The following is a 19,235-nucleotide window of genomic DNA, read 5'->3' as shown; positions in this document are numbered from 1 at the left end:
CCATCCAATGGGCTGGATTGAAGTCTTTGCCAGGTAGATTCTGGTCCCCAGGCCTTATGTACCCTGGCCTTAGAGCGAGTCTTGAGCAACTTTTAGAGTGTGGTGGGGGTATTGTCCTGTAGGGGGAGACCACTGACACTGGGGAATGCCACTGGCTGTGGCAGTGGGTGGTACATGTCAATGGCATAAACATGAAAGACAGGAATCCTTAGCAGAACATAGCTTTGCAAATAGATGATCAATGTTATTCACTCTACCTGTCAGTGGTTTTATTGTGTGTAGTCAAGGATGATTGTTAGGCACTGTGACAGTCCAGAGGCCCGAACAAATAGGCTCACTGTGTGACAAATGATAGGCCAGGAATTTAATAATAATTTACTAATTAATTTGTAGTTCAGTCAGATCATTTATGTTTGAAATGATTTATTACAGCAGCAGAAAGAATATAGGAGGAGTTTGGCGCAGATGCCAAACTTTAATTTTGTATACTTATGAGTGTATAGATGGGAATTTCTGGAGCTTATAATGAGAGGGTGTGTTTGATATATGATTTGAGGAGAGTGAGGCATGTTATGTGTGTATAATGCAATGGAGCTCAAGCTGATTGCCTGACTCCTGGCAGACTGTACTCTATATGCATAAATGGCAAAGAGTTTTATGGGGAGGGCTTGTCTTGGAAAAAATATCTTAACAGTTGCACAGCACTGCAGTAAATGTTGTTGCTACTTTCCACTACTGGGTGTAACTACTTCATTTTCAAATACACAATCTAAAGTCACTAGTTTTGTCTAAGGACAAAAGCTCCTTCTCTCAACTAGAAGAAAAATGTATCACAACATTATGAATTGTTTGAAGAGACATATCTTTTTGGTTCTCTCCTTCTTCTGATAGTTGGTCATTTGAGTTTTAGGAAGGCTGGACAGAAATGGAAATGGGCAGACACTTTTTGACTCTGACATAATATTACATTTGCGTTGCTACCACATTTTAATGATCCAAAACAGTCAAGCAATATTAGTTTATTCTGGAAGACAACATTAAACACAGCTTGTCCTCATTTTAATGACACAGCTTACATTAAATTAATGCACAATTTTATTGGTGAGAGACAGCATTGTCTGCATGTAAAGAAGTTGGATTGTAATTGCATGCTTGCGCATGCACACGCACACACACACACACACACACACACACACACACACACACACACACACACACACACACAAATCCAATTTTCATTGTGCAACTTTACTTATAATCACTACTTTTCTACATTGAAACTAGGCTGTTATGCTTTTCCAAAGTATTTAAATATTTAAATTAATCATTATTAGTAGTAATAAAGATGATAAGCTGCAATAGCCGACAGAATATGAAATAAACGTCAGCAACAACAGATGATCTTCAGAAAAGTGAATAACCATTCCAGAGATGTGCAGTTCAATGTGCTCATTCAGTGTGTTTTTGTGAATTTTTATTCATTTTGATCAATTATAATTTATAAATGAATCCGTTTTATAAGTGTTCCCATGTCCCATTCTGAGCTAGTGCTGCATACAGGTGCAAACCAAGTGCACCTTTTTTTCAACTTTGCCCGTCAAAATCAATTTGTATCACGTTCACAGTATATTGAGTCCAAGGGGAAAACTATGTACTGAGTGACAACCATACACCAATAAAAGAGAAAAAGTAATAGATAAAAAATTCAAACTAATCCAAAGTAAGGAAAAAAAAAATTAAAATAAATATTATGCTAAAAAGCATTTTTTTTTTTTTTGGTTTATTTAACTTATTTATTCATTTACAATTTCACTATTATAATGTATCATTTATGTTTAAAAAAAGTGAAATTGTTTTTGTCACATTTAATCTCTTCTAAAGTTAATCTGAAAGCTCTGTTTGAATTGTCTCATGCATTCTAAAAGATTTTTTTGTCACAAGGCCGGCTGATTGTGACAACCACCTGTCATAGTCTTTTTGACCTAATCCAAGATGAAGTTTCATTTTTAAAAAACTAAACAGATATGAAAGCCCTTCGAGAATGGTCTTTTCAAGTGTCATCCAGAGTGCTATGAAAATGTGGCTGGCTCCTTAGATGCCTCCCGATCCCCTGATTCCATCCTGAAGTTCTATTTGTCCTTGTCTTTGAAATATTTCCATTAATGAAGTTTGAAAAAAAAATTCATGAAATACCTTATCAAACACATGACAGCCTTCCGTTGCCAAATGAATGAGAATGAGTGGAACTGTCACTCTCTTGTTCCATTAAACCTCTCTGAGCAGTTGATAGATTTTATAAAACCTGTATCTTCGCTGTGGCCTACTTCTCACTAAAAAGGCCAACCAGGTGACAGAGGAGACGTACCCTGGAAAAAAGCCTCCATCTTACTTCCTCCAACAAAACCAAGCTTTGGTTGATCAACTTCCTACACGTCTTTACTGCTAAGCTGGTCTGCTAGAATGAAACACCCAATGAAACTGTACAGTCTTCAAAGAGTCTAGCTGAAGATGAAGGGCTGTATGAGCAGAGCATGGACTTGTTGAAGACTAATTAAGTTGTGGGAGTGTTCTGCTATGTCTCCAATCTGAGCAACTTAAAAGAGGACATGCCCTCAGATCTCTTGTACCACAAAGAAAGAAGCAGTAGGCAAGTCTTAAAGTTTAGCAGAACATTGCTATAAAAACCAAGTTGGTTTTTTTTTGCACATGTTCCGTTCATATTCACAGACTTGCATAAATTAGAAAAAGCATCTTTTAGTTGATAAATTCATACTCTGGAAAACATCTCTAGATCTGTGCTTTTATGTAGGAAGTTAAAGAGGATGTATAGATAGTTCCTGCGTAAAGCCCCCTCAACTCAAAAATGTGTTTTTCTGTTTTGACGTTTGTGGGTTATTGATGTTTACAGAGTCAGAGTAATGGTAAAGTTATGGGTATTTGGAGTATTTTTTAGTTGTTTTGAGTTTACGACTCATGTCTGATAACTTAGCCAGATCTTTCTTGTAAAAGAGTTTTCATCTAAATGGGAATTCCTGGCAAAGTGAAGCTAATAATAACAGTATTAGTAAAACGTATTATTGGCATTTCTCCTTTTGAACACATAAAAGAAACTGAAAAACATAATGTTTACTTCCATTAAGTCACCTTAGGGTATACTTCTTAAGACCACTTAATGGTTGCTGCGTGTGCATGGTAGGGATGACACTTCGGGGTCCCCATAATATGTATAGAAGCATCCCCATGTGGAATTACTATGTATAGGTCAGACACTTATGTCTTAGATACTGAGTTAAAACATAATGCTATTTAAATATCAAAGCTGTGCTTTTTTCCCTCCTTTTCCGTACTGTAACCCATTATTTTCAAGGTATCTGAGTAAGATTTTGAAAATAAATGACAGGGCACATACACTTATGGCCATCGTAATTTCTTATCATTTTTTTGTATCTCTGATACTAAACCATGTCAGATCCTTAAATACAATCCAACAAAGTACTAACAAAGCTATTATAGATACCCAGGCCAATTTACTTCTCCAAAAGCAAGTTGGCTGAAACTTCTTACCACTAAGAGAAAAGAAAGAAAAGCAAAGAGAAACAAAGACAAAGGTGAATGAAATACACCAGTTTGTGAAGGGTAAAACAGCTATTTCTAATGCTCTATCCACAGATCCTCAGGGAGAGACATGATCTAGAAATGTGGCTTGAAAAAACAGTGAACCTTCGAATAAGTAGTTGACCTCCTCCAGAACACATCATCCAGAAAGTCACAAAAGATCCAAGGAAAACATCCAAGGAACTTAGGCCTCTATCACTTTAATAAAGGGCAATTTATATGAATCTCTTGTATATAGCACCCATTAATAACATTAGTCATCTCAAGGCACTTTGTACTGCAGGGTAAAGACCTTACAATATCAGAGAAAAAGTCATTGTTCATGACTCCACTGTGATAGAAACTGGGCAAAAAAGACTCTACAGGAGAGCAGCAAGACAAAAACCAGTTGCTCACTCAGAAAAATATTGAGGCTCAGCTAAATTTTGCCATGTTGGATAGCGATGACCCTTAAACTTTGAGAAAGAGTGCCTTTTTGACTCACCTGTCAGTAAGCAGTTCAGCTTACTGACAGGTGTTTTTGGCATACTCCAAACACACAACTCCACAGAAAGAACATCATAGCAGTAAAAGAAGAAGAAAGCACTGTAATGTTGTAAAGGTCCCTTACTGCTTTAGCACCACGGTGACTTCCCATAACTCAGGGAAACATGAAACATGAATTCGGACTAAAAATCCTGAAGGAGAACATGAGGTCAAAGGAGCAAGTCCACCTCTAAAGGGCCTAAAAGAAATGAGATTAAAGTGTGGAGCAGCTAGTAAAAGTCGAGATCCCAACCCCATTGAGATGGTGTTGTGGGAGCTGAAAAGAGCAGTTCATATTCACAGACCCTCCAGTGTGGGAGCACTAAAGCAGTTCTGCAAAGACGTCAGGGCCAAAATCCCTGTAAAGTAATGTCAGACACTCCAGGTCTCCAGTTATCAGAAGTATTTGGTTGCTGCTGTTGACACAACCAACTATTAAGTTCATGGGGGCAATTGCTTTTTTAAATTAGTGATTTTGGTATTGGATAACCTTTTTGCTTCAATAAAGCATTTTTTCAAATCACTGCAGCTAAAGAAGAAATTGATAAGTGCTTGAGAGTTTTCAAGTGGGACCTCAGAAATTACAATATATTGTAGTCATAGCACAGGAAATGAAGGTAGTCACGGTGTGAGTATAAGTGGTCACCAAAGTCAAGTGGTAGTTTTAAATAGTGCAGAAAAGTACTTTGGCTTATTAGAGAGTATCATAATAAAGTAGAAACACAAAGCCTGCCCCCTGTTGAGTTTAAATACCAGTATTTAAATAGTGCACTTTTCTTGCACTTGCCTTTGACTTACAGCGCATAAAGATTTTAAACTAGACGTGAGGATTGTAGGTGATGTTAATGGCTGATGAGAGTAGCTGGAAAACATTTCCTATGAGCTGTGTCTCACTACAGGTAGTAGTGCAACAATTAAAACAATAGTTCCTCCACAGCTGAAAAATGCTGTTATATCGAGTCCATGGAGGAAGGACTGTTATGTGGAATTTTTTAAACTAAAGCCCTGAAGCTGTGCAGCTCAGTTTGTCTGTTAGCAGAATAAACTACTGACTCAAAAAGGAGTTTGTCAAAGATCTCTGTTGGCTTGGCGTCTGACCCTGCTGGCTACCGACTGAAGCCTTTCCAGAATAAAACTTCTTTGCTGTTTATATTTTTCTTTCTTTTTTTTCTCCTTTGTAGCTACTTTGCACGTCGAACTTTCTTGTTGTCACAATGGTTCTTTTCTGGGCTGGTCTTTTTTTCTCTTTTATGAAAAAGCCTGGTTTAAAATAAGTCCTCTGTGATCTTCTTGGTAGAAAAAGTGATAAGACAGCAGCACATTTACAGAAATTGCTAAACAAAAGTCGCATACACTGTTAGGATGAGTGCAGCTGACATCCCATAATCTCAAATTGTCTGTGCCCAGATCCATAAACAAAACAAAGCAAAAACATCATGTAAAAGGTTTGGCTTTCCTGGTTCTTTGCTGATTTATCTTCTCTTTTTGATATCTTATTGTACATTTTTCACTAAGCACAATCTCTGATGCTGTAACTCCAAATCGGCTCTCAGTATTACTTACAAGGAATTTGAGCTTAGATCAGCTAATAGTCTCTTCTGTCATAGCGTATTCTGCACAACATAAGTCAATAAAAACCTTTTCTCTAATTTTTTTCTCTGTTATTCATTTGCTGACATTTCTTACACTGCACTGTTTCTGTTACATTTTAGTCAAAATTTAATCTTTCTAATAAGCCATTAAATCATTTACCCACATTGTTCTTGGTAGTTTGCATGTATATTTGTATGATTTTTTTTTTTTACAGGTGAATAAGAAAAGAAAAAACTTACCATCTGTAGAAACATGGTAAATTATTTTCTTGGCAGTGTTCATCCTGAGCAAACCCTGTCATATTTGCCAGTAATTAATTTTCTTTCTTAAAACTTAGGTATTTTCTTTTCACATTTCTTTGGATTTCTGCTTCATTATGAAAATATAAACAAACAAGAACAGGAAAAAAGCATTGTATGTAGATATATATGTATGCATGGGCTTTTTTTTTTGTTTTTTTGTTTTGTTTTGTTTTTTTCTTTTGCCTGTCCCATTTGGTTCTTTAGCCGTCAGAATTGTTGTCTGAAGACCAACAAGGATACCCAATGGATTTATTTTGCCAAATGGATCGTCGTGGCATTGCCGTATTGGTCCATTTGATCGACCTTTGTTTTTATTATTTATTTTATTTTATTTTCAGTTGTTACAGATGGGACAGACATGAGTGAGGGATAGGAAAGGGAGAAAGAAAGAGGAAGGAAAAGAAAAACAGAAGGGGAGAGGGAAAGTGAGAAAGGGGAAAAAATAAAATAAAATCTCCTGGATCACCTGTTGAGAGAGAAAGAATAGAAAACAAGCAAAAAAAACCCAAAGCAACATACTAAACACAACACCATTGCATTAATCTAGCTAAGTGTAAACAGCAGTAAATACTAAATATTCAATGTTGTTGTGCAGCATGCAGGACAGACAGCGCACAATGTGCTTTGAAGTAGCAGCCAAGAAAGGTGTAATTTAAGTCTACGAACAGTGAACATCCATGTGCACACCTCTGTGGATCAGCACGCTTGTATTCAAATGGTTTCCACATGTAATGGTCTGCAAGAGGATGTAGAGAGCCATAGCCCTGTCCCCCAGGGCATGAAGCAGGCATGGAGGAGATCCAGGCCCCAGACATCCAGAGGCCCCAGAGTGCGAGAGCCCAAGGAGGACCACTGGAGGGGCATCCGTGCAACTCTCATGGGAAGGGCTGAAGATATACATACATACATGTGGGGTTTTTTTTTTACATCTATTTTAAACTTCATCATCATCATAACACAGAATCTGTCGTTTTAATTTTTCATCATTATGTTTTATATATTTTTGATGCTAGTGACTTTGTTGACCTTGTATTACTTGAGCTCACTGCTGTATTCAATGCAGTGGACCATCAGATCTTGATCTCCCATCTTGCCCTAAACTTGTTAATGTCTTATCTGACTAACATATTCTTTTTTGTCAGAGGTCTATAATTCAAAAACATAATATTGCATATAACTTGTATGTTGAAAATATGTACTGTATCCTTGGCAAGTTGTTTAGCAGATACTAAATTGTGCTGTCATAAAATGTCCTCGATTTTAATCAAAATTAAACTGAAAATTTAGTAATTAATCCCACTGGTCTGCAGGCAGTTATACTTGCCAATAGTCTCTCAAATACTGAGTCCCTGGATTTATAATGTAAACCTAATGTGAAAAATTATTAGAAAAATATTTTTGATTCTTGTTAAAATTAGTCTTCCATCAATCTATTAATCCACTTTCTTCTGGGACCGTGGGGCAACAGAGAAGCCCAGATCTCCCTCTCCTGAGTCACTTCCTCCAACTTATCCAGGGCACCTACAAGACATTCCCAGGCCAGCCTAGAGATTACATCTTTCCTTTTTGTCCTGGGTTTGACCCAGGCCCTCCTCCCAGTGGGATATGCCATGAACACCTCACCTAGGAGGGAAAGAGATGGCGACAAGCCGCCATTTGGAAAAACTAATTTACGCCATTTCTATCCGCAATCTTGTTCACCACTCCAGATCTCCATGTGTCAACCAGGACAGCCCTACAACATCCAGAGCCTTTATGAACTCAGGACAAACCTCATCCACTCATCCACTCCAGTGGCCTGGCCATCAGTGACCTCAGTGATGGGCAAGTCGTCACCCTCATCCCTAAATGCATCCTCTAAAGAAGACGTGTCAGTGGGATTGAGGAGGTGCTATGCCTTCCACAGCCCAACTATATCCTCTACAGCAGTCCACCATCACTATACAACATGTGAGCACGGCACTGCTTTCCACTCCTGAGTCATCTGACACTTTTTCAGAATCACTCTTCCCACAGTTCTGCCATGTTCCACTTGGCCTGGCGGTACCCATTAGTAGTGTTAGGAAGCACACAGGCTAACCAAGGCCAACAGGACCCCTACAGCTTGAAGGCTCCCTTCACCAATGGTGTTCACCATCTACTTTGGAGATTACCCCCACAACAGGCACCAACCACCTTACGACTACTGCTTCTTGCAGCAGACACAGCAATGGAGTTGCAAAACATGGTCAATTTGGACTTAATGTCCCCAGCCTCCCTTGGAATATTGTTGAAGTCTGCTTGGATGTGGGAGTTGGAGATCTTGATCAGTTGATAGCTCAGCTCTTCTCCTCTTCAACAAAGGATCCAGAACATACAGCCACAGATCTGATGACATGTTTAACAAACCAATAATTGACCTGGAACATACAGTGCCCTGGTGCCATGTGTCCATATGAAGTTTCATTGAAGTCTCCCAGTAAGACAACATAGTCACAAGAAGGAGCACTCTCAATTACCACCATTACCACACTTGGTTACTCTGAACTGTCATTCAGTGCAAAACATAACAACAGTCAGGAGATGTTCAGATCCAAAGGTTTAGGGAAGAAAACCTGCCATCCAAAGGCAAACCCCCTTTAGCAACAAGCCGAGGGGATACAAAAATAGCCACCACTTCCACCGCCTTTCACCAAGGTTAACTCCAGAGTGAAACAGAGTCCAGAGTCCAGACTGGTTCCAGAGCTCAAGCCATGTGTTGATGAGCCTCGCTATATCTAGCCAGTATCTCTCAACCTCACACAATAGTTCAGGATCGCTTCCCCCCCACCAGAGAGGGGACATTCCTGGTTGATTTTCTGTTAGTTAAGACTTGCCAAAACATTTTAACTAAAGACAACATTTTTCACTTAAGACATATTTGAGGTTAAACCCTGTCTTTCTTTTACTGACCTTGAGATAGCTATTTCTGCTCGTATTAGATCAAAACATAATTACTGCAATTCATTATGCTGGATGGTGCAACTGCATTTGAAATACATGCATAACTGTACCTCTCATTATCTATCACACGGTGGGACATATCACAACTGCAATGTGTAGAAAGGTGGGGTTATTTTTATTCATTGTGTTGTTACTGCTGTTTTAATGATTCCCCCTTCAAATACTTGTTTTTATTTACATTTTAATTTCTTGAAATTTTATGAAATAGTTTACTTGTTTGCTGTGAGGCAGTTTGGTCAAAGTTTGTCATATTTGAATGCAAAAGTAAATTAAGATGCAAGTAACAGAAATATGTCACACTTTATAAATATATAATAAATTATATATATATATATATATATATATATATATATATATATATATATAATGTCCACCCATGCAAATGTGGTCCATTTAGACATGTACACATGGCCAAACCATGGCCAATAGCCTGCTGAAGAAGAAAAGTGGTTTCAATAACTTTGAACATGGTGTGGTTGGTGATAGAAGGGCTGGTCTGGGTATTTCAGAAACTGCTGATCTACTGGGATTTTCCCACAGGACCATCTCTAGAGTTTACAGAAAATGGTTCAACAAAGAAAAAATATCCAGTGAGCAGCAGCAGTTCTTTGTGTGAAAATAACTTGAGGTACACAGAAGACAATATCTGAACACAACACCTCGAAACTTAAGGCATGTGGGCTACAGCAGCAAAATACCACACCAGGTGTCACTCCTGTCAAGAACAGAAGAGTGAAGCTACAAATCGCAAGAACTAAAACTGGACAACAGGAGAGTGGAAAAAGGTTGTCTGGTCAGATAGGGCTAAGGTTTATATGATATTTGGTCTTGATAACAAGAACGCATGGATCCATCACCCTTTGCATTAACAGTCAAGGCTGGTTGCATACAGCTGCATGGGATATATTCTTAATACATCATGGGTGCCTTGGTACCAACTGACCACTGTTTAAATGCCACAATCTAAATGACTACTGATTTTGATCATGTCCATTCTTTTATGACCACAGTGTACCCATCTTCTAATGGCTGCTTCCAGCAGGATACCATACACCGTTATGTCAATATGGATGAAACCATGAAGAATCACGGTCATTCTGAAGGAAAAGGGGAGTCCAACCCAGTACTAGAAAGGTGTAAGTAAGTAATAAAGTTGTATATACTGTAACATATATTGATTTTGATGGTATTTTTCTTTTCTTTTTTTTGGGCAAAAGATTCCAACGTTTCAGTGTCATCATCTCTTGGTTGTAGCTTCATATTGAGAGACATTAAAGTGACATTACCTCTACCAAGACAGCCATTATGCACATTTTCGAAAGGTTAAAGTATTCATTTAAATGCTTTTTTAAAGTCATGATAAGCATACTTACCATGCACTGAAGATGCCTGCTTTCTCAGTCGTAGAGGCACGTTTTCTGTTTTTAGATGAGAAGAACCATCCCAATGGCATCATTAAAGTTAGACCAACAAGTCCATATTTGAATCTTCTTTTGAGCAGGGCAAATCCTTCCATTCTGTTTTTATTCACATTACCTATATTATTATTTATTTTTGTTAAACGGGTTTGCCAGTGTCAGCATCACTGGGCAGAGAGGATAATATGTTTCCATGAATAGACTTAAAAGGTCCCCAGTAATCACACAAAAGAATGCTGTTGTGACAAAAACACCAATTACATCGGTTAGATAAACACAAAGTAAACAGGAGAGAATTTCTGCCACGTCATTGAGATGACTGAAAAGTAGGCTGCGGTTGCATCAGGTCAGGATCAAATTTCCATGAAAGATATAGTCAGCTAATACTGCAGTGTCAGGAGCATAATTTGCTTTAAGAGATTACGAGATCAATTTTCATGTGTACAAATCAAGACTAATGGAGGAAACCATCAAATTCAGTCTAATATACAGACGTGGATGAGAGATAGTTTTAAATAGTTCAGTTCTGAGAAACATCGCACCCACACGTTTCTTTTGGATTAAGTGATTTGTTGCAGGGATCATTCATTCTGTTGTTCTTGTCCTCAGGGCAGTGGTACTGCTGTCACCCTCCATGTGTGTGTATTTGTGCGTGTGTGTGTGTGTGTGAATGCACAATAGCATACTGTCCTACTGTGTCAGACTACTCTGACATGTGTTCATATGGCGTATCAGCAAAATACCGATAGTAATAGCAATGGTTGAGACAATTTAACCGTGCATGAGTATTCATGTAATCATGTATTTCTAGAGCAATGACTACTAAGATGTTAATGGACTTCATGGCTGCTATGATTGCATCAAAAAACGGAAGGCATAGATGGTATGCTTTCTGTAAAGCAGTTTGCTGATGAAATTTCTCTACTCAGTGCATGTTTCATATTTGTCTGATTTTTTTTTCAATATATAAAGGACTGAAGGACAAATTGTATCAGCAGTTCATTGAAAAGTCAGGTCCTTGTCCTCCTCCCGACAAATAAAAGGGCAAAGGACTGATGGGTGACTAAGCTCTTATTGTGTGGACTCTGCACAAGTCTTGAAAACATTATTTTTTAAGGCTCCTGTGCATGACAACAGTTTATACATTATGATTTTCTTAAAAAGAGCCAGCTGACAAACTGTTGTAGACAAGAGAAAATAGAATTTCAGTTTCAAAATGAAAAGGGTAAGTCAAAAAGAAAACATAAAACATGCACACTAAAAGGAGGGGATTGAACGATAGACTTAGTTCACAGGGCAGTTCTCATAATGTAATAATAATAATATCATGTATTCACATTGCAGCATACAAGCCTAGTTTTCGCTGCATGGTGGTCAGTTATGCTACACTTTACTAAATAGCAACATGAAAATCAGAAATTGTGACATTGGTATAACAATAAAAGCCATATCTGCAACTTCTGATTCAGCAGTTAACTCCTAATGTGGCACCAAGATATTAGACATTGCAGTTCATACTGCACCACTTTTCAAACCTGTATTTAATTAAAAGTGTCAAAATTTATGTCCATGAATACGAATGAACAGATTTAATTTTGTTACAGTTTTACAAACTGCCTTGATAAAATTTCACGATTATTTCATGAAATGCCTCGGACTTGCAAAGGTACGCAACACTTGAACAAATTGAACAAATCTTTTAACTTCCATAGTAACTGTCCTGTGATCATTTTCTGCAATAACGTGAATTCACCAAAACAGTCCACTGTTTGAGAAGATGAAATGTGTTTTTTTTCGACAATTCTCCAGCTCCGCTGAGGATGCAGCCAAGGGGCTGCAGTTAACATATCCCACCTCTGCCCACAACAGCTTTATGTTTCTCTATTTTCACATCCATTCTGCTCCTGACATTCAAAGATGCTACAGTCAATTTCTCAAGGTGCGTTACTGTCATCCTGACCTGAGATTTACACCTCTCGATGCCTGTGTTGCACAGGAGAAGAATGTTCCCCCCAGAATGATTACAGTTTATGTTTCTTGGTAGGATATTGGATTTTCTTGACTATGTGGGTTCATCTGTTTGAGGACGGTTGTAAGAAACATGTGTGGACAACCTCTTGTGATCCACACATGACTAACCTGCTCACATCAGAAGAGGCATATAAGCAGACAAACAAAAATGCTTAAATGACAAACTGTCTAAACTGTCATGACCAATAATTTGATCTGCACCTTTTTAGATTATAGAAGTGTGATGGACCAAACTGTGTGCTAATTTGCTTTGACATACACTAAGAGTATTTTTACATTTGCACTGTTTAGTCAATTTAAATTAAACTTTTAATTTGGTGCAGCTAGTAATCAATCAAAACAACAACAAGAAAACCTTTTGGAAGAAGAGGGCCTGTTCCAGTTTCAAAAGAAATCCAGAGCAGCTGGTTTATGTGAACAACCTGGTCTTACTTTGATCCAACCCACCTACCACGTGTACATTGGATTTTCCTGTAGCTAGGTAGGCTTTGCTACAGGAAAGCCGACCTAGCTTCACAAACAGTTTCCTGTTTTGACTCTTTTTTTACTGGCGAAAAAGAAAGTGCAACCAGAATGAACAAACTATAAGTGTGGAAATACTAAATTGTAGGTCTTTAGCTTACAATATAAAGTGCCATGAGGTGACTGTTGTTGTGTGAAGTGACATATTTTGTGTACTAATGTTTCTAAAAAGCTGTGCTCAGTCCTTCCACTCAGGGTCCTAAAAAAATTTCAGCTAACACTGGCGGTGCTGCAGGCTAATCAGAGTATTCCGGATTATTCCTTCTCCCTAGCAAGGCCTTCCTGTTCTTCCTATGTGATCCCTAACCATTCCGAGGCCAAATAAGAATTGTTCTAGTTGCTCTAACTCTGAGTCTGCTTCCAGATGGCCATGCCCAGAAAACTTCCAAAGAAGAGCACCCTGTAAGGAGCTTAGATAGAGGAAGCTCCAAGAAGGGCCACAACTCTTGTTGTCAAAAGGAGGGGCTCTTCTTGGAGCTTCCTCTATTTGAGCTCCGTCCCTTTCTCTAACAGCTAAAGCCTTGATAGGAGGAACTTTGATGTACAGAGGAATTCATAGCTGACTTAATGACTGCAAACTGCCCAGTTTCAAACCATCACCCCTCCACCACCACCATACTTTGTGCTGATATACTATATTTAATTGTTTTCCCCAAATGCAGTGCTGTGCATTAATGTCAGACATCTCCACTTAGTCCGGAAGTATTGTGGTTTGGTCAGATGTGGTTTGTTATGCTGCCAGGCATGACATAGGTCTGTGGGAAACAGGGTTTCTCTTGCTGCAAACATTCCACACTTGTTTTTTGCTCTTTCTAATTTTCCTGCGATGAACTTTAGCATTTAACATGCTAACTGAGGAATGTAGATTCTAAGATGTAGCTCCTTACAATACTTAGCATTATAATTTCACTGAGCATTGAATTTGCTGACATTTTCCCTCCTGGGAACACTGTGGCACTGTGTTAAGACACGCCTGAATGATGCAAACCAGCAAATTGCAACAACTTCTGCTTTTATAGAAGTGCTCGCACTTGCTGATGATCTGGTGAATTTGATTAGCAACACCCAGCTGCAACCCCATTAATTCCAGTGGAACTGGTAAGGATTCACATAGGCCTACACAGAGTCCTGTGAAAATCTTTCTTTGTTACAGAACTGTAAGATGCAAGCCGCTGGTGGCAAATCTTAATTCTGTAAAAGTTGGCAAAACAGAGTGTTTGTTGATATGAATTTAGGAGAAACATGCTCTCTTTTACCACATTTTTGTGCGATGTAACTGTGTTACAGTTTTACAGTCTTCCTAGTAGCTTTGCAGTTGCTTTTGTGAAAAGGCATGCACCGTGAGTGAAGTTATGTACACAGTTAGTAACCCCCTTGGAAGCACAGTGTTAATGGGTGTGTTCAAATGCTAAATAAACCAACATTTCCCCTGAGGCTGTGAGCCTGTGAGGCTGTGATTTGTATGGAGCACAATGGTTGCTGTGAGAATTATTGTCTAAATGTTTGAGTTCTTCCCAAAGTAAATCTTCACTTTGCTACACCATGCAAAAATATATAAATTAATCAAGTGATTAATTTCAGTAATAACAAATAAAAAAGATATTCATCAGTTAAGAAGCTATAACACTTACTAGATGCGCTTGTTTTCCACCACTGCTTTTTGCCATGCTTGGTTTAGAAAACAATGCAAGTATTTTTATATTCAGCACACACTATAATCACTGAGTGCTGTATTGCATTTAGCTTCATTCTCAACATAAAAGTGCAAAGGTTCCTTTTGTTAAGAGCACCTCTTTTCCCAGCATGGCCACTGGGAGGAGGAAGACACTGGGGGAATGAGTCTGTCATCTATAATTAGAAGCAATTCTTCTTAGCCTGGACTGTTATCTCACCCACCTACTGTACTGTAACTGAAAGGAGCAGGCTGCTTTTTAGCAGTCATCGTTTAAGGTCCTTCTGCTCCCTGCAAGGCGAACACAAACACATCACTGCCATTAGGACAACTACAAACAAAGAATGTGGAGATAAGTTTTTAAACAAGTGAGATTATTTAAAAGCCTCCATCTTTTTCCTTTGTCTTCACACTGAACAGGACTCATCTGACAAAGGCATGATGGTCTGAGCTGTCATCCTTGGTTAAATGAAACATCAAGGCACCTCCCTGCCACCAACTGATTAAAAATGGATTAATCAAGTTTGGTAAGGGGCAGAACAGTATAGAGATTCAATTTATCACCCCAGCCTATTTAAAATGTAATTACATCACAGGCGTTGATAGATTTGAACAAGGCACAAAGGTTTTTAGATGTTTCAAATTAGCAGAGTCCTGACACCGCAGCTTCATTCACTCTGTTAAAGCCTGTGACAGCAGCGAAGTCCTTGCCAGGCGTGTTGTCTGACAGCCTTGGAGGTATAAAAATGATTTCAAGTCTCCAGAATGAAACTAAATTGAGATATCACCCTGCTTTACTTGTGCATGTGAACAGTAAGGATAGAAGTCAAATTTTAGCGTTAGCATCTCTAAACTTCTCTCAATGTATTCAAAAGTGAAAGTTGTTACATTTCAGTCCATTGCTTCCATTTTATGTGGATTTTATGTGAATTATTGAAAGTGCATTTAACAAATGTGACCATGTAAAGAAAAGACCAGATGAGAGCTTTAAAAAGTCAGTTTCCCAGCCAACTAGGAGTGCAGAATTATTAGGCAAGTTGTATTTTTGAGGAATAATTTTATTATTGAACAACAACCATGTTCCCAATGAACCCAAAAAACTCATTAATATCAAAGCTGAATGTTGTTGGAAGTAGTTTTTAGTTTGTTTTTAGTTTTAGCTATTTTAGGGGGATATCTGTGTGTGCAGGTGACTATTACTGTGCATAATTATTAGGCAACTTAAAAAACAAATATGTCCATTTCAATTATTTATTTTTACCAGTGAAACCAATATAACATCTCCACATTCACAAAGATACATTTCTAACATTCAAAAACAAAACAAAAACAAATCAGCGACCAATATAGCCACCTTTCTTTGCAAGGACACTCAAAAGCCTGCCATCCATGGATTCTGTCAGTGTTTTGATCTGTTCACCATCAACATTGCGTGCAGCAGCAACCACAGCCTCCCAGACACTGTTCAGAGATGTGTACTGTTTTCCCTCCTTGTAAATCTCACATTTGATGATGGACCACAGGTTCTCAATGGGGTTCAGATCAGGTGAACAAGGTGGCCATGTCATTAGTTTTTCTTCTTTTATACCCTTTCTTGCCAGCCACGCTGTGGAGTACTTGGACGCGTGTGATGGAGCATTGTCCTGCATGGAAATCATGTTTTTCTTGAAGGATGCAGACTTCTTCCTGTACCACTGCCTGAAGAAGGTGTCTTCCAGAAACTGGCAGTAGGACTGGGAGTTGAGCTTGACTCCATCCTCAACCCGAAAAGGCCCCACAAGCTCATCTTTGATGATACCAGCCCAAACCAGTACTCCACCTCCACCTTGCTGGCGTCTGAGTCGGACTGGAGCTCTCTGCCCTTTACCAATCCAGCCACGGGCCCATCCATCTGGCCCATCAAGACTCACTCTCATTTCTTCAGTCCATAAAACCTTAGAAAAATCAGTCTTGAGATATTTCTTGGCCCAGTCTTGACGTTTCAGCTTGTGTGTCTTGTTCAGTGGTGGTCGTCTTTCAGCCTTTCTTACCTTGGCCATGTCTCTGAGTATTGCACACCTTGTGCTTTTGGGCACTCCAGTGATGTTGCAGCTCTGAAATATGGCCAAACTGGTGGCAAGTGGCATCTTGGCAGCTGCACGCTTGACTTTTCTCAGTTCATGGGCAGTTATTTTGCACCTTGGTTTTTCCACACGCTTCTTGCGACCCTGTTGACTATTTTGAATGAAACGCTTGATTGTTCGATGATCACGCTTCAGAAGCTTTGCAATTTTGAGACTGCTGCATCCCTCTGCAAGATATCTCACTATTTTTGACTTTTCTGAGCCTGTCAAGTCCTTCTTTTGACCCATTTTGCCAAAGGAAAGGACGTTGCCTAATAATTATGCACACCTGATATAGGGTGTTGATGTCATTAGACCACACCCCTTCTCATTACAGAGATGCACATCACCTAATATGCTTAATTGGTAGTAGGCTTTCGAGCCTATACAGCTTGGAGTAAGACAACATGCATGAAGAGGATGATGTGGACAAAATACTCATTTGCCTAATAATTCTGCACTCCCTGTAGAGTCAGTTCTTTGAAGTAGGTAGTTAACTTTTAGAAAAACCGAATATAAATATTTCTACAAAATCTTTTCTTACTGTGCTGAATTTCAAAGAAATTCCTCTGCAAAAACCGGATGGATATTAATTACGGCTGACTTGTCTTAGCTGACAAATGCTGTCTCTACTGGGCCATCACATATCTGAGTGATACTGAGACTGGAGTGAAAATTTTCAACATTCACTTTCTGTGATTATCTTTACTGGAGACTACTGTAGAAAGAAAAGAAAAATTAAAAAAAAACAAAAAGGAAAATAAAAAGTGATTTTTAGATAGCTCACAATTAGCTCCATGGCTGTGAGATCTGAGTGGAAAGCATCCAGAAATGGTTTAGAAAAATGTGGGTTTGTGAGCATAAGGTTGTATATTCAAATCTGTGACCTGCTGGGATAATTAGTGCTGGGAAAAAAGAGAGCAAACTGCTCACATCAGACGATCGTCTCCTGTCAAGGTGCCAGTAAGCAATGCATTTAACACCTAGATGACTCAGCAAGCGGCTCACAATCATAGTGGGAACTTTCTCATAGTCACATTTAAATTAACTGTGATCACACGAAGCAGAACCAGGTTTTAAAGTGATAGAACCGATATGTAAAAAGTATGCAAATGAAAAACAGCACAGTGCTTAAAGCAATCTTTTGTAACATCTGAAAAATGGCTGGTAGCTTTTAATTTAATATTACATCACTGATAAATCCCAAGTGTTTTACTGAAAGTAAAATACAGCAGCTTCACTACTAACAAGGACTAAAAAACTTATCTTTAGCTTTCTCAAGGCTGTTGTTTATCACTCTCCATGCATTTCTTTCCTGTCACTAGCTGGTCACTCCCCTTAAGCCGGGCCTTTACTATGACAGGCACTTTAAGGTTCATATCACGGAGACCTATTAACTTAGCACCCAAATTACATAGGTTAAAAAATAACTGGACTCCTGGTTTTCAATCAATATCAGGAGAATGGACCATGCAAGTGAAGAGAAAGGAGAAAGGCATGCCAACATTTACAGTGGAGCACAAGTGTGATGAAGCAATAGTCTGTCTTATGTAAAAGGAAAAGCCTTTCAAATGTTCAGAGTGCTTCACTGGATGTAAATGAATATGTTTCAGTTTGTCTTGTTTTTTTTAAATTCAAATAAAACTATCATGTGAGGACATAAGCATTATTTTCATTTCCATAGACTGTAATTAAAAGATTGTAGCTTCCAGGTCTCAAAAGGAGCTTAATCCTGTATCCTCTCTAATGGCCTGTGTGGGGCTGTTTTTGTACAGTGTCAACATCAAAACAAGCCTTCAGCTTTTTAACTGTGACTTTTGATCCATTATCTTAATACTTTTTTCTGATATGAGCACTGTAACAGTGTTTTTATGCTGTCACGGGTGTTGTGGGTGTTGATTTTGATGCTGATTTTCACGTCACATCACGTGTCATGCATCATAATCTTTGTGGCGCTTCGGCTGATTATGCCCTTCTCGATTTTTATACCCTGGGGACGCTGCAGCCGATATTCCAACACAGAAGCTCAGAGATATACAGATACACAGAGGGAGATGTTGCCACTGTTTGAAGACTTGAGACTTTGCAGAAAAAACCTTGCAAAGAAACACTCTGCAAAGTCTTTGATTCCAGTTTTGACTTCTCCTCCTATGTCAGCATTTATATGCCGGTATTGTGTGAGTAGCGACACCTATCATAAGTAGAAGGTCAGAAAATTAGGTATACTTTCAATCATTGATTGAGTCTCATCAAAGATGCAGAAAAAAAATCTATTGAGTCAACAGCAAAATGCTTTCAACCACGAAAATACAACATAAAACATCTAATCTATTGAACCATCTGACATGGCAGCAGCAGCAGCAGCAATGGCAAATTGTTATAAACAAACAAAACTCTGGTGCTGCCAGCAAAGCTTCAACTGCCAGTGATGCAGACTTTCTGGCAATCAGAAATCAACTGAAACAGAGTTATT

The sequence above is a fragment of the Aulonocara stuartgranti genome (genome assembly GCF_965226115.1).
Source record: "Aulonocara stuartgranti genome assembly, chromosome: 1".
Classification (NCBI taxonomy): domain Eukaryota; kingdom Metazoa; phylum Chordata; class Actinopteri; order Cichliformes; family Cichlidae; genus Aulonocara; species Aulonocara stuartgranti.
The sequence above is the reverse complement of the archived record's forward strand: the minus strand, read 5'-3'. Positions refer to the sequence as shown.